General features: G+C 44.4%; 1 protein-coding gene and 1 long non-coding RNA gene across 5 annotated transcripts in view; one reads left to right on the forward strand and one right to left on the reverse strand.

Moving 5' to 3' along the window:
- Positions 1-17384, reverse strand: part of LOC122174665 (uncharacterized) — a 76926-nt gene that overhangs the window by 18198 nt on the left and 41344 nt on the right. The gene's annotated exons all lie outside the window — the stretch shown is intronic.
- NPNT (nephronectin) overlaps positions 1-17384 on the forward strand; it is a 97338-nt gene that overhangs the window by 3233 nt on the left and 76721 nt on the right. The gene's annotated exons all lie outside the window — the stretch shown is intronic.

Consider the following 17384-nt stretch of genomic DNA (forward strand, 5'->3'; position numbering starts at 1 on the left):
ATAGCTTTCACATATTCACATACACACACAATTGCAGGGTTTCTGACATAAATGGGGCATATTTAAAGGGACACGGTCAGGTTAAAAAAACATATATTTTAAGAACCAATTTGTGTTATTAATAGCACCATAGATAATTAAAGCTGAAAGAAATATTGAACCTAATTTACTCTTTTGCTGTTAATACTGTTGGTTGGTGTATTTTTGCATTAAATTTTGTTTAGGCAATGAAAATGGACTAGTCAGTTTCTCTTTTGTTTCTCATCAATTTTACTTTCTGGCTCTCATGCCCTAACAAAGGGCTGCAGTGTTTTGGTTTGCAAAAACTGCAGGGAGGAAATATTTACATCCCAGGGAAAACAAACAACCTATTGCTGGAATTTGAACAAAAACATCTTGGAAATGTTCCTTATTGGTGTTAGGTTAAAGCCTTCTTTTATAACCCAATCTCTGGGTTTAAATCAACCTGACAGTGTCCTTTTAATAGATCACATATTAATAGAGACATATCTGAATTTTTGCATTGTTATAATCCTTGTTATAACTATTGATAATCATATAAATAAGACTTCATTAAGTCAATTTTGAAAATAGCATTACACTGGTAACCAGAGCAATACAAAAGTGCTGATTTTTTCCAGGGTGGGAGAAGGAGATCTCAGTTACATTTATAGGTTTTTGTCCTGAAAACACTTAATATATACTTAACTCGTGAGTAGTTTCCCGTAGGTATTTGCAGGATCAGACTTTTGGAAACTTTTGCATTTTGATCCAGCTTGCAAAATTAGATGAATTTCTGCTAAACAATATACAAGCAGAGCTAAGAGGTGAACATTGATTACTGCTCATTTTGCAGTGCTGTGAAAGTAAAGCAGCAGGTGAAAGAAAGTGGCAGTGGAGATCCCAATCTAGTCTCTAAGCAAAGGTTTTGGTCAAATCTGTAAATAACAATAATAGTTACCCCTTATAAAGGGAGAAGGTTAATGCAATCCAGCATTTAATGGATAATAAAAAGGTGACTAATTAAAAATAGATGTAAAGTGCTGTTGGAATATAACAAGCATGGAATTCTATTTAGCACCTATGGGCTCACATCATCAATCCTTTGGATTTTAGAACTGCAGTTTGTAAGAGAAATAGTCATTTCCCTGATATAAACATTTGTAAAGGGAAGGATTGCACCCAGAGGTAATAGAATCTATGGCCATCTTTTATAACACAAATATACAAATTAAAATTAAACAGAGAGCATGTGTGTCATACTACAAATACTCTAAGCAGCAAGGTATAAGTGAATTTTACTATATTTAAATAGTATTTAGTTCTCCTGATTTCCCCTTCACCAGCTAAGTTCTCACTTTTGTTGTGATAATGAGCTCAGCTCATCACGGTGGCAACATTCAGATTGAAACCAATCTGTATTTCATATTTGACCTTCAATTCCCCACCACTGCCAATTCTGCTTTGATGTACATCCTGTATTATAGTTTCAGGAAGTGAATGGCTCATGGTGATAATGGTACAAAATACATAACTAAGTAAGGAAAGTGAATTTTTATTGCCCCATAGCAAAAAGTGATGAGCTTAATTCTTTCAGCTTTGTGTATAGTTGGCATGAAACTGTCCCTACAGTTCTAGGAGTAAAATGTGATACTGTCTTGAAAGTTACAGTGTTGCTGTCATAAAGCAATTAGCAGCTATGAAATGGGAGGGTGAAAGAGTCCCTCATTCTGTCTCTTGGCAGCATGGAAGACATCACATAAACTTTAAAGATTTCTCCCCCTTTTCCTTGTGGTCTGTATTCTCTTTAAGTGTGTATGGTCCATGTTTTGGAATTATGGTAGTGTTCTGAATATGTTTCAAAGACACAATTAACAATTTCTAAAAGAAAATAGAAGACTATTCCATCTCTAAATCATATTTTCATAATATTTCTTATTTAGTCACAGCAGCTGTTTTTAGTTAACCCATAAATTGTCCATGAAAATCTGACATTATATATCTTTCAAAATCATACTGCTTAGATTTGATTCAGGCACAGAGTTAAGTCTGAAATTATTTTAGGGCAGGGGTAGGCAACTTATGGCACGTGTGCAGAAGGCGGCACGCGAGCTGATTTTCAGTGGCACTCACTGCCTGGGTCCTGGCCACCGGTCTGGGGGGCTCTGCATTTTAATTTAATTTTAAATGAAGTTTTGTAACCTGGTCCTCGCTGGCCTAGGCCCCAAAAACGCCCAGAGACCAACGGAGGTGCAGCACCCGTGTCCTTTTATTGTTTGTGTCCGTTCCCACCACCTACTATTTACAAGTATTTACAGAGACCAACACTCTTGGAGACTACTAGCTTCCCAGCCAGCAGGGATCTAGAGCCCACGCTCCTCCCTTTCCTGTCTTCCCCCCGCTTCCTGTCTCTTAGCCAGCTTTATAGGGCAGGCTGGCTCCCCAGGCCTGCAGGTGGATCCCCTCTGGTAATCAGGGTGTGGCCCCTCAGCCAGCCCAACTAACCCTTTTTCCTCTGGAACAGGGCTAACAGGGGCCTGGCTTGTTTCTCCTAGCCAGCACCCTGTTACAAGCTTCTTAAACATTTTAAAAACCTTATTTACTTTACATACAACAATAGTTTGGTTAAATATTATAGACTTATAGAAAGAGACCATCTAAAAATGTTAAAATGTATTACTGGCACGTGAATTAGAGTGAATAAATGAAGACTTGGCACACCACTTCAATGCACATTGGAAAAAATAACCCCAACTATACATACAATATGATGGGGGCTAATTTAGCTACAACAAGTCAGGAAAAAGATCTTGGAGTCATCGTGGATAGTTCTCTGAAAATGTCCACGCAGTGTGCAGAGGCGGTCAAAAAAGCAAACAGGATGTTTGGAATCATTAAAAAGGGGATAGAGAATAAAACTGAGAATATATTATTGCCCTTATATAAATCGATGGTACGCCCTCATCTCGAATACTGCGTACAGATGTGGTCTCCTCATCTCAAAAAAGATATACTGGCACTAGACAAGGTTCAGAAAAGGGCAACTAAAATGATTAGGGGTTTGGAACGGGTCCCATAAAGAGGCTAGGACTCTTCAGCTTGGAAAAGAGGAGACTAAGGGGGGATATGATAGAGGTATATAAAATCATGAGTGATGTGAAGAAAGTGGATAAGGAAAAGTTATTTACTTATTCCCATAATACAAGAACTAGGGGTCATCAAATGAAATTAATAGGCAGCAGGTTTAAAACAAATAAAAGGAAGTTCTTCTTCACGCAGTGCACAGTCAACTTGTGGAACTCCTTACCTGAGAAGGTTGTGAAGGCTAGGACTATAACAGAGTTTAAAAGAGAACTGGATAAATTCATGGTGGTTAAGTCCACTATTAGCCAGGACGGGTAAGGAATGGTGTCCCTAGCCTCTGTCTGTCAGAGGATGGAGATGGATGGCAGGAGAGAGATCACTTGATCATTGCCTGTTAGGTTCACTCCCTCTGGGGCACCTGGCATTGGCCACTGTCGGTAGACAGGATACTGGGCTAGATGGACCTTTGGTCTGACCCGGTACGGCCTTTCTTATGTTCTTATGTTCTCTTCTAAAAGGTTGCCGACCCCTGTTCTAGGGACTTCTTTTTTAAAAGGAAGTTAATAATTATTGATGGGCCTCCCTTTACTTATTTATTAATTGACATGTCTAAGTGACTTTGTGGGCATGCTTTCAAGTCTACTTATGAAATTTTCAGAATAGCAAACAAAATCCCATTTTTTCACATATCTTCTGTTTCAAACTCTGTGGAATATTTGGTATTTTATTCCTGATATCACTGCTTCCAACAGAGTTAATGGGAAAGTATGTCAAGGCTACAAAATTATTATTATCATTACTTATTTAACTGCAAGGAGGCATCTGATCCTAATGCTTTTAGAATTCAATCATAGAAACAAAAGGAGTCCGATGCTTCCTACATGTGTATTTCATGAACTACGGGGAAAATGGTTCTATTGTTTTCATACACACAAGTAACCATATTATTCCAGTCTAAATTTTGTATTAGCATTTTATTTTAGATTAAGGAAAATAACAAAACAAGGAAGAACAAAAGCTAAGTGTTCATGAGATAATACATAGTTAGTATTGTCTCTGTAAAATGCCACATCAACTATGCCTGACAAAATGGCAGCAGTTCCTACAGACCACCAGTTTTCAATATTTACAGATGTAGTACAAAGAAAACAGTTGCATAGCTAAACCCACCCTTTCTGATGTCATGGTCTCTCTCTGCTGTCTGTTCACATGATGCTACTTATTGCTTTCATTACTGGATGGTACACCCTTCCCCTTTTGCTACTGATTCTGTTTTTGAATGATGTTAAAAGCTTAGAAACATTGACTGGCTGCAGTTCTGATGTCATTATTTGGGTGGCATTATATTATAAGGGGCGGCTCTGTTGCAGCAAGCTCATCTATACTAATCCCCGCTACATAAATCTTTCATATTTTTTCTGTTTGGATTTTGGAATTGAATAGGGATGACATCATTCATAGTGACTGTAAGAACTTTTTTTTTCCAGATTCCCTTTAAAATATTTTGTAGACTAAAATGGGGGCAAAAATCCCTCCCCCTTCTCTCTCTTCTGCCATATTTTTAAAAACATAAAACTCCAAACCCATCATTTAATCTTCTTCACTCTCAACTAGCTTTTCAAAAGAGCTCAAAGATGGATTTTTCAGTGCTCCATGCCCACACCTGGGGCCACATTTTCAAAAGAGCTCAGCACCTAGCAGCTCCCATTGAGATACTTATGGCCAAATGACTTCCAACATGCTGAGCTCTTTTGAAAAACTGACTATTCCTTTTGGTGCTTAAATGGGAGCCGAATTCTTGTGCGGGATGGGGAGGAAATCTGGCTGATTATGGATGCTGAGTCCTTTTGAAAATTCTGTCCTGTAGCTCATGATGGGAGGTTAAACTAAATGAAAGTGAACCTTTCTGGTGCAGGCAGCTAAATTGCAAATCTGCCCCCAGCTATGGGTGGTGGTGTTCAATATGAGAGATCAAGCTGGCATAGAAAAAGGCAATCGAGGCCTTGCTGGGAACTTTCAGACTTTTTACTGTACAGCGGGAAATCACCTGCTCCCATTATGGTAAAATACAACTCCCAGTGAGAGCAGAATCTCTCTCTATGAGCAGGGCTCTCAATATGCACAGGGCTTCTTCTACTAACCATGTGCTTTCTTTGCCACTTCTCAGCCCACTATTAGGTGGAACAAATCTCATTTATGCAAAGACAAAAAGTACTGAGTCAGAATTAAAAATAAACTAACCACAGACCAGACTCAGAAGTGAGAAGGAAGTCTAGAGGGAGTTAAAATTGGGGTAACTTTAGGGTGACCATATTTCCTTATGCTGGATACAGGGCACCTGGTAAAATTACTCCTATTCAAGCGAGTTCAACAGCAATCAATCAGAACTATGCGGTACAACGGTCAAATTAACATCAAGCTGACTGAGCCTCCATTAAAAAGAAATACTGAGTAGTTGGATTCTTTTTATTTGGCTTCTTATCTTTAAGGCTTTAGGGTTCACACAGGGAAGGGTGACATACACGACCCGACCCTCCCCCTCCAGATGGGGAGGGGTGACTGACTGAACTGACCATCCCTGCCTGGCGCTCTCTGCCCTCCATGCCTGGCTGGTCCCCGGGACAGACCCGCCTCTCCCGTACCTGACACCATGTCTTCCCAAGGCAACACTTGGGGGGGGGGAAGGGGGCAGGGTGCGTGCAGGGTCACATGCCCTCCCTTCCCCTCCCGTCCCCTCCCCTCCCCAGATTTCTGCCATGGTTCACACCAGAATGTGGCCAGCAGGAGCATTTCGGCACTATGTGGGAGGGAAAGGACGGGAGCTGCTTCCAGCCGCAGGGGAGGATGAGGGGGAAGGGATGACCTGGCCTGTGTCTTTGCAGAGCTTATCTCTTCTCCTTCAAGTGTTGTCCCTGTGGGTGCTCCACTCCAGGTCAAGGTGTGTCCCTGCGCCTTCAATCGGAGATTTTCGCAGCAGTTCCCATACGGGCCACGCACATGTGGTGCCTGCCTTGCACGCTGTCACATGCACGGTCCGGACTCCTCAGTTCTTTCTCTACCGTCCCTGTCCAGAGACAGAGTTTAGCAGTCCCACTAGTTTCACTCTTCATAGCCTTTATTTAGATAAGTTCTAGTAGTTAATTAACTAAAACTTATCTAAATACGTAACAAACTATTACTTACCTCCTATTTAAAAAAAAAAAAATTCTTTACCTCAGAGTTAGTGACTCCCAATCTACCTGGTTGTCCGGCCTCAAGAGATGCATAACATGCAGAGACGCCATCCCCATTCCTGATGGCCATTTTCAGTGCGTACGATGTTTGGGGGAATCCCATGTACCCCAAAAATGCGTACACTATTTTAAACTTAAAGCGCGGACCCGCAAGGACAGTGACCTGAGGCTGGAAAAGTCCCTCAGACCCGCATTGGACCCGGGCCAGCAGTCTTCCTCCCGACAGAATTAAGCGCCGAAATCCTCAAAGATAAAAAAAGGCAAAGAAATGACTGGTTTTCTCCCCTCTCAGGGGGCACACATCTTCTAAGCAGTGGCTGACGACTTTGGCTATGTCAGTGCTGGCCGCTCCACGGTTCAGCACATACACTTCTTCAGGCACCTCCAGCACCAACTGCATGTCAGCGGCCACACGCTCCAGTGCCGAGGCTCAAGGCTTTGAGTTGCCCGCCTCCAATGTGGCACCGTCGGTTACCGACAAAAAACCGGTACCGACTAGTGTGACGGCACTGATGCCACAAACTACTGCTGCTGCACCCGTGCTCCCTGTGACATACTTCTCAACGCCGACTCCGCGCGTGACCCCCCCCGTCCCCTGGGTCTATAGCACCTATACCATTGGCACCAGCTCAGAATGTGGTGCATACGGTGCAGATATTGCCTCAGGCAGCTACATCGGCTTAGCACAGATTGCTGCCGGTACAGACTGTGCGTCCTGCATCGGCACCGTCTCAATACACAGCTCACATGCCTATAGTGAATCACCATTCAGCACTGTTAGCTGCCGCACCACCCCAGTTTCTCCACCATAGAGACCTGGGTATTTCTTCCCACCCCAGAGACTCCTCTACTAGGCACTGACCTCTCACCGGGACCGTCGGCACCTTACAACTCGCCCCTGCCCCTTCACACCTCTCGAGTGAGGAGGAGGAGGATGTGGATGACATTTTTGTCTCCACACTATTCTTCCTCTGTTAAGACACCTGTGACTCAGGGACATCTTAGATCCCACTCCTCATATACCAGGAATTCCCACCCTGGTATGGCCACCCATGGATGGAACCACCCTCGGATGGGACCACCCGTACCCTTCCCTGGCCAATGGCCATGCTGGAATCCCTGGGAATCTTATAAGAAACATTATCGCACTTGTCCTACCTCACGCAGAGAGGATCTTAGATCTCCTCCCCAACCACAGACAATGATGCCGAGCTCAGCAAGCGGAGAACATTGTACCTGACTAATAAACTCCAACTAATAAACACTCATCTGTCTCGCCTAAGGAGGCTCTTATGCCTCCGCCACCAACAACAGCTGACGATTTCACACACTTTCAGGACTTGTTTAAAAGAGTTGCCGATGAGCTCAAGATCACTCTTGAGGAAGTGTCTGAACACCAACATGAGCTTACCAAAATTTTACAACCTGTCACCTCTTTCAAAATAGCATTTCTGATCAATGGGACCATCATGGAACCAGCTAAAACCGTATTGCAGACCCCGACCACTATACCTCCAACCTGCAGGAGAGTGGACCGCAAATATTACATCTGTTCCAAAGGTTCCATGTTTCTCTTTACACACCTGTTGCCCAATTCGTTGCTGGTTGAGGCGGCCAACCAGGAAAATAAAACAGCAATATTTCTGGTCTACCCCATCTGATAAGGATAGCAAGAGGATGGACTTATTTGGCTGCAAAGTGTATTCATCTTCCACCTTACAATTTAGGGTGGTGAACTATGTGACTCTATTAGCAAAGTATGACCACAGGAACTACGCTAAATTCATGGAATTTATTAATGACATTCCTGAGGACAAGTGGCGATAATTTAAAGCCGTGGTCTCTGAGGGACAGACGATATCCCATATGGCTCTTCAGGCTGCCCTTGATGGTGCTGACATGGCTGCCAGATGCACAGCCATTGTCATGCGGCGGGCCTCATGGTTCGGTTCCTTCTCCTTCCCATGGGAGATACAGAGCACTATTGAAGGTCTTCCTTTTGATGGCAAGAAACTATTTGCAGCAAAAACGAAGAACCTAACAATGACGCTTCCCACCATCCACAGCGTCTCAACCCCCTCCACCGAACAAGCAGATTTGAAGCCTTGGTCAAGGGTATAGAAGACCTCCCACAAACTCCCCAGCGCCTACTGCAACCATCCGTCCTTTTGGACACCATCTGCTCCCATTCCTCACCAACTGGGAAGCTATCACTATGAGCAAATGGGTCCTAGAAATCATCCAGTTGGGCTATATCAACCCCTTCCTCTCCATGCCTCCCACCCACCCTCCCTCCCCATCCCTCTTCAGGGACCCTTCTCATGAACACTTGCTCCATCAAGAGGTGCACCATCTTCTACAACTAGGAGCAGTGGAGCAGGTACCCACTCAACACCGAGGGAAAAGATTGTATTCCCGCTATTTCTTCACCGAAAAGAAAAGTGGGGGGATGGCGACCTATTCTCAATCTTCAACAACTAAACAGGTTAGTCAAGAAACAAAAACTCAGGATGGTTACACTGTCAACAGTCATTTCGGCGTTGGAGCAAGGAGATTGGTTTTCAGCCCTCAACCTGCAAGATGCGTATTTTCACGTTACTATACACCATGCCCTAGAGCAGCAAAGGCTAAAGCGCAAAAAGAGTATGCTGAAGCCCATAGAGTAGTGAAGAGGAATATTAGGAAGGATAAGAGAGATTATGTGGATGGACTGGCAGCAGAAGCGGAGCAGGCAGCATACAACGGTAATATGAAACAGCTGTATGACCACCAAGCGACTGTTTGGAAAGTTCAGCAAACCAGAGCGTCCCGTCAAAGACAAGCAGGGAAAGTCTATAACAGAAATAGAACAACAGATGAATAGATGGGTGGAGCACTTTGAGAAACTCCTGAATAGACCAGCACCATTAAATCCACCAGACATTGACCCAGCCAGCAAAGACCTTCCAATCAATTGTGATAGACCAACCAGAGATGAGATCAGAAAAGCCATCACTATGATGAAGAATAGGAAGGTGGCTGGACCTGACGATATTCCAGCAGAGGCCCTGAAAGTAGATCTGGATGTTTCAGTGGAAATGCTGTACCCCCTCTTTGAGAAGATATGGGAAGAAGAAGTGATTCTAGCAGACTGGAAAGAGGGATATCTTATTAAAATCCCCAAGAAAGGAGACCTCAGCAATTGTGCCAACTACAGAGGAATCACACTTCTGTCGGTGCCAGGGAAGGTCTTCAACCGAGTCCTCTTAGAGAGAATGAAGGATGCCGTCGACCCACACCTACGAGATGAGCAAGCAGGTTTCCGGCAAAATAGATCATGCACGGACCAGATAGCAACGCTCCGCATCATAGTCGAGCAGTCTATGGAGTGGAACTCCTCATTGTACATCAACTTTGTTGACTATGAGAAAGCATTCGATAGCGTGGATCGAGAGACTCTCTGGAAGCTCCTTCGGCACTATGGCATCCCAGCAAAGGTGGTCAACCTGATTAAGAACTTATATGATGGCATACACTGTAGAGTGATACATGGAGGGCAGCTTACAAACAGCTTCCAGGTGCGAACCGGAGTCAGACAAGGATGCTTGTTGTCACCATTTCTCTTTCTCCTTGTCATTGATTGGATTATGAAGACATCCACTTATGAGCGTAGGAACGGAATCCAGGTGACGTTGTGGACCCAGCTTGATGACCTGGATTTTGCCGATGACCTTGCACTCCTTTCGCATTGCAAACAGCAGATGCAAGAGAAGACCAACATAGTGGCAGCCATGTCATCACAGGTTGGCCTCAACATCCACAAGGACAAGACCAAGATCCTCAAGATTAACTCCATCAGTAATGACCCAGTCACACTGAATGGAATCCCTCTGGAAGAAGTGCAGTCCTTCACCTACCTAGGCAGTATCATCGACCAACAGGGTGGCACAGACGCAGACATCAAAGCAAGGATTGGTAAGGCAAGAGCAGCTTTCTTAAAGCTCAAGAACATCTGGAGCTCTAGAGAGCTGTCTTTGGCAACAAAGATTAGACTGTTCAATTCCAACGTGAAATCAGTCTTATTGTATGGAGCTGAAACCTGGAGGATAATTAAAACAACCACCAGGAAGATCCAGACCTTCATAAATAGTTGCCTTAGAAGGATTCTCCAGATCCGCTGGCCAGACACCATCAGCAACATCTACCTCTTGGAGAGGACCCATCAACTTCCAGCAGAGGAAGAAATTAGAAGGAGAAGGTGGGGTTGGATAGGACACACACTACGCAAGCAGCCAACCAACATCACTAGACAGGCATTGCGGTGGAACCCCCAAGGCAAGCAGAAAAGAGGCCGTCCAAGAAACACCTGGCGACGCGACCTTCAGGCTGATAGCATAAAAATGGGCTATACCTGGAACCAGCTAGAGCAAATGGCCCAGGATAAAGGACTCTGGAGATCTGTGGTTGGCGGCCCATACCCCGACTGGGGTGACGGGCATGAGTGAGAGTGATACACCATGCCCACAGATGCTTTCTCAGATTTGTGTTGGGCGTGGATCATTACCAGTACAGGGTTTTGCCCTTTGGCCTTTCAACTGCTCCCTGAGATTTTTCCAAAATTCTAGCTGTTGTAATGGCACACCTCAGAAAAAAGGGAATCATTATTTTTCCTTACGTGGATGACTGTCTCCTGAAGTCTCAAACATGGTTGGAAGCCATTTGAGTGACCTACACAACCGTACATTGCTTTCACAGCCTTGGCCTGCAAATAAACATAAACAAATCTACTTTACATCCTACCCAGCAACTAGACTGCATAGGAGCCCACCTCGATTCCACCACAGGTCTTGCATCACTTCCAAAGGACAGATTTCACACACTGAGCAACCTCCTCATGAGGGTACAGAGCAGCCCACAGGTCACCGCTCGAGACTGCCTACAACTTTTAGGCCACATGGCCGCATGCACGTTTGTTGTCATGCCTGTACATTCGATGCCTACAGAGCTGGCTAGCCAGTCTACAAACCTCAACGTGCACAGACTAAGCAGACTGCTAACTATGCCCTCAAAAGTCAAAGATTCGCTCATACCTGTTTTTTGGGGTTCCCTTTCTGCAGGATCCTCCCTCCATTATCATCATGACAGATGCATCCCTCACCGGCTGGGGAGCACACATGGACCATGTCACGACTCAGGGCCTCTGGTCTTCTACAGAAACCATGCTTCATATTAACCTGCTAGAGCTCCGAGCTGTCCACAATGCCTGCGTCCAATTTCTTTCCTCATCAAGAAACACAAGATCAGAGTCATGACCATTGACATATCATGTATGTTTTCCATAAACAGACAAGGGGGAGCTCAATCCCACTCCCTGTGCAACCAAGGCTATAAAATTTTGGAACTGGTGCCTCCAACACAATATTCACATCTCAGCCTCACACCTCCCAGGTTCTCAGAACACTATGGCAGATGAGCTCAGTTGATCCTTCCCCCTCCATCACGAGTGGGAGCTGAACGACACCATTCTACATGACATTTTCCAGAGCTGGAGCTATCCCCCACTGTATCTCTTCACAACTGCAATCCACAAGAAATGTCCAACATTCTGTTCCAGAACAAGTCTGGGAGAGAATTCTCTGGGATATGCATTCATGATCACTTGGCCTGACACTCTGCTGTATGCATTCCCACCAATACCTCTGCTGAACAGAGTGGTACAGAAAATAAGGGCAGACAAGTCCCAGGTCATTCTAATAGCTCCAACGTGGCCCAGGCAACCGTGGTACCCCTTTCTAACAAGGATGTCCGTCCGTCCCCCGATCTCGCTTCCTCCACTCCCCAACCTAATATCATGACACGGGCCAGTTATATCACCCCAACATAGCGATGCTCCACCTCAAAGCATGGCTACTCAATGGCTCTCTAATGAGGGACTAGCATGCTCAATACAAGTCTGAGCAGTTTTATTACACAACAGGATACAGTCCATGCGCACTACCTATCTGCAGAAATGGAAAAGGTTCACCACTTCAGACACACCCTTCCGGCTTCCGCCCCTCTTCCACTGATTCTAGACTACCTTCTAGAACTCAAAGTAGCTGGGCTTTCTCTTAGCTCAGTAAAGGTTCACCTAGAGGCAATCACAACATTCCACCACAAGGTATATAACACTACTGTTTTTTTGCCCATCCTGTTACCAAAAGATTCCTCAAAGGTGTCAAAACGCTCTACCCAGACGTAAGACCACTGGCAGAGCCATGGGACCTACACCTGGCCCTTACAGCTTTGATAAACCCTTTGAGCCCTTGGCTACCTGCTCCCTTTTACACTATCCATGAAAACTGCTTTCTTAGTAGCACTTACATCCGCCAGATGTGTGTGGGAACTTGGAGTGCTGATGGCCGAACCTCCATATACTCCCTTCTTCAGAGACAAAGTTACACTTCGTACACATCCTAAATTCCTTCCTAAGATGCATTCATCCTTTCACCTAAACAAACCTATTCACCTACCAACATTCTTCCCAAAACCACATGCTAATGCATTTGCACACGCTTGACGTTCGTAGAGTGTTATCCTTCCATCTTGATAGAACGAAGCTATTTAGACAGATCCTTAGGCTCTTTATAGCTATCACTCAATGATCTCAGGGCAAAGTGATCTCCACCCAGACACTATCCAAATGGATATCAGACTGCATACGTCTGTGTTACCAATTGAAATGAGTCCAACCTCCTGCGGCAATCAAGGCACACTCTACTAGATTCGTATTCACTTCCATAGCATTTTTCTGCAACGTCCCGCTTTCCGGCATATGCAAGGTGGCCACCTGGGCTTCAGACCTTATGTTTGCTAAACATTATACTCTCACGCAGAGTCCATCATTGGACACCCAACTAGGTCATGCTGTTTTATCAACAGCTTTCTTACCAGATTTGAAGTCTGGACCATTCTAAGAGACACTGCTTTTCAGTCACCTGGAGTGGAGCACCCACAGGGACACCTCTTGAAGGAGAAGAGGAGGTTACTTACCTTGTGCAGTAACTGACGTTCTTCGAGATGAGTGTCCCTGTGGGTGCTCCAATACCCACCCTCCTCCCCTCTACTTCAGATTTTGGAGCAGGTTTCATTGTAGAGAAGGAACTGAGGAGTGCGGGCTGTGCACGTGCTGTTCAAGTACTGACAGCGTGCAAGGCAGGCACCGTGCATGCGCAGCCCCGTTTGGGAACTGCTGTGAAAATTTCTGTTTGAAATTTTGCAGGGACGCACCTTGACCTGGATGGAGCACCCACAGGGACACTCATCTCAAAGAATGTCAGTTATTACATAAGCTGAGTAACCCCCTCTTCTCTTTCTCCCCCCCCCCCCTTGCCTGTGACTGTAAGCAGCTTGTCCATTCCTGCCCACACCGTGTTGAAAGGCAGCTAACACCTCCAGGCTGCTGCTGGCCACTGTCATAACCAAGCCACCTCCTGTGCCCCCAGCTACGGGGTCGGCAGGAAGGGGTTAAGCCGTAAGGAAGCATGTGCACCAGGCCCAGGGAATCTGACTGCAGGGGCTTCAGCAAACCCGGCCAGAGAGGTGGCAGCAGGGGAGCATGCCTAGGGGACAGAGTAGCCCCACACTCCCTGGGGGCAGGACCTAGGGCGGAGGAGTAGGGAGTGGAGGGGCTGCTGTGGAGCCTGCAAGTTTGGGTCTTGAACAGGCTGGAAATCACTTCCCCTCCATTCCCCTGCCACTCCAGAACTTAGCTGAGGAGTATAGAGGCGGCTAGCAAGCAGGGATCTGCCCAGCAACAGGACCCACCAGTGCTGATGGGGAGGGTGGGAGACAGAAAATATGGGACAATGTGCCTGTTTTTAAGAAAAAATCAGGACACCTGCAGGAGAGCTTAAATATGGGACTGTCCCTTTAAAAACGGGACTTCTGGTCACCCTAGGTAACTTACACCTTCTTATGACCTGTCTAATGTGCATATTTTACCAGTTAATACTCCTCCTACAATGGCTTAGATTTCCTTACTTCTCTAGACTAACATAGACTCACACCTACTTAACAAGATGTAACTTATACCTCCCACACTCATCACCTCTGAATTTAGCCTACTGGGGCTAAATTAGTGTCAGAGAATGCAAGGTGGGGTAACTTGTAGCCATAAGACAGGAGAGTATGAAGAATAATAAACAGTTGGGGGAAGAAGTTGGTTCTTGCTTTAATTTACATCTTTTTTCACCTTCTAGTGCCTCAGTTTGTAAATTGCACTAACTTAGATTGTTACGCATTGATAAGCAAGTGTACATTCGTCTACTTCACTGTAAGTGAATTTGCAATGCCTTGAACATCACCACTAAGTTGAGCCCCTCACATCTGTACCATGTCAGTAAAAATAACCTGTCTCATTGTTAGAAAGGAGATGAAGACGTACGCTGAACATTATGATGATACTTCCAAATCCTCCTCCCAAAACTGGCACATTTTTTAGGGGATGCTACAACAGCTGAAATAATTGAAAGAGCTCCCAAGCATTTTGGATTATGCATCTGATGTTTTCCCAGAATCAATTTGTGAACACCAGCGCAAATTTAAGTTAGCTATCTAAGTCCATATTGAGGTTCCTAAATAAAAATAGCAAGATTTTCAAAGGCACTGAACACCTGCAGCTCCAGATGACTATAACGAGACTTGTATGTGCTCAGCACTCAGAAAATTGACCCAGTGGGATTTAGGAGCCTAATTTTAGAGACTTTTAAAAAGACTGACCCTATACCATAGCCATTCTTATTTAATACAGTGAAGGATCAAACAGTGTTTCTGGGATTTATAGGTCTGATGTGGAGATTTGGCTTGTGGATTAAACCTGGCATACAAGGGCTAACTTTGAAGTGACTGAAACTTTTAAAACCAATATAATATTTTAATTGGTAGTTTATTTTTATGTATTAATAAAAATGGAGACGTTCAGGTATTGAGGCCCTGATCCTGCAAATTGCCCTGCACAGGCAGATCCTTGCAGTTGTTTGGTGCTCCCTTGATTTCCGTGGGCCTGTGAGTGTACACAGTGATTGGTCCATGTACACAGTGATTGGTCCATTTCAGCTTTAGTTTGCTTTTTGCATCTTTAAATTCCAAAACTGAAATTACTTCATAAATTCTCAGTTGTGCAACCCTCACTTATGTGGTAGTATTGTGTCTGCAGCAAGTGCAAGATATGGATGCTTAAAAATATGAAGCTCTCTTGGGTTTTTACATAATGCCTATTGCTGTGGTATCCAGGTGCTGCACAAAATTAAAGCCCAGCTCATGTGGTGTTTTTCTCACCTCCTTCCTCCTCCAGAGTATTTTGATTACAGCATAGATACCCACTGTACTCTTTTTTTCTAATTAAATTGTATGCCTTTGTACCTATGTGCCTGCATGCAGTGAATGCACTTTAAAAGCATGTATGAATAACTGTTACATAAAAGACAAGCCTGTCACTTGATTAGCTTAAGAGAACTAAATGATGAATCAGCTAGGGTTCAATGGTTCCCCCAGTTGTAGTAGTGCAAAGGGGACCTTCTATGTGGAAAACTCCTGTTTTGTAACCAGCTTTGCGATGGATTTGCTGTCCATTCCCAAGGCCGCCTCCATGGGTCTGAAATGTGCAGCTGGCTATGGGATGAGCCAAAATAGGAAAGATTTGGGCATGCATCATCCCATCCATTTCTCTTTCTCTCACTCACTCACTCACACCCCCCCCCCCCCCTCAGACACCAGCAGAAAAGCTAGAGGAAAGTTAATGCAGCCTCAGACTGCTTGAATTGTTCAGCCTCCATATCTATGATGGGAAATTCCTGGGCAGATGGAGATTCCAGAGGCAACAGCAGCTCAAGGGAATCCTGGCAGCCTATCTCCAATGGAGCTTCACTGCTAGTGGGCTAACGGGGCACTGAGAGTCCCAGAGCTGGTGATGAGCCTCTTTATGACCAGCCCTGGCCTCTGTATATTCTAGGATATCCACAGCGCTTGAGGGCAGTCCTTGGTTGGGAGAAACTGCCCTCCCCTGATGGAATGGTTCAGAGAATATCCTATGATGGTAGTTGTCTTCTCACCAGGGTTGCCTCCCCTGGATATTTCTATACGAGAGGGCAATCCAGGCCTAAACTTGCAAATGTCTCTGTTGGGCCAGAAGTCTGTGAAGCTGTGCTGATTTACACTAGCTGAGGATCTGGCTCAGCCAGGCTGAGAAATACGTTAACCAGCTAGATGACATGTATAAACAATGGATCCAACATTACTGTATACTGAAGAGGATTATTCTGGGGTTTAGCAAACAGATAGCTAAGGTACAGGATGGAAAAAGATATTGTTTCAACGCAGTGCCTTATAATAGAAATGATATGGCCCATGGAAACTCTCTTGATTTTTCAGCAGGAGAATGGCAGTTCTATACCTGCCAACAATTCAGTGTGGCTTGTTTGAGGATTCCCCCCACTCCCCATTACATTATCTAAGCAATAATCTGAGTTGCTCATCGGAACAGTTATTCTTTGACTTATTGGTCCATTTGACTGAATTATTCACGTCTATGTTGCTAAACAAGAACCAAGATTCTATTTAGATCACAAATGTTTCTGTGGTTCTTTCAGTGGCCATACAAGACTGGATGTCCATGTATTTCTTATGTAAGATGCACCTGCTTTGGACTTGCCTGCATGCCTATTTGCAGCTCAATTGTATGCCAGTTTTACATAGTTAAGCTACACTAAACATTCATGCTGTGCGTTCCCCAGAGAACATTTGTCTTCCATTTTAAATTGTCTGAAATTGTAGCTGAAGTACAACAGCCAAGATATAAACTTGTTTTAGTAAATAAGGTTTTGAGAATGAAAGACTTTATTAAGATAAAATAGAAATCAAAATGTAAATCTTTTGAAAGAATAGCTATAAAAAGCAATTTGAAGTTTCATTTTGAATGCAGATTGGACAACTCCTTTGCTAGGGACAGTGGTAAGAAGAAATCTTCTTCCTACATTCAAATATGTGCAAATATGAAGGCTAAATCCTCAGCTGAAATAAATTGGTGGTAGCTATTCTGTCAGCTCCTCA

The sequence above is a fragment of the Chrysemys picta genome, chromosome 5, assembly GCF_011386835.1.
Source record: "Chrysemys picta bellii isolate R12L10 chromosome 5, ASM1138683v2, whole genome shotgun sequence".
Taxonomy (NCBI): Eukaryota; Metazoa; Chordata; order Testudines; family Emydidae; genus Chrysemys; species Chrysemys picta.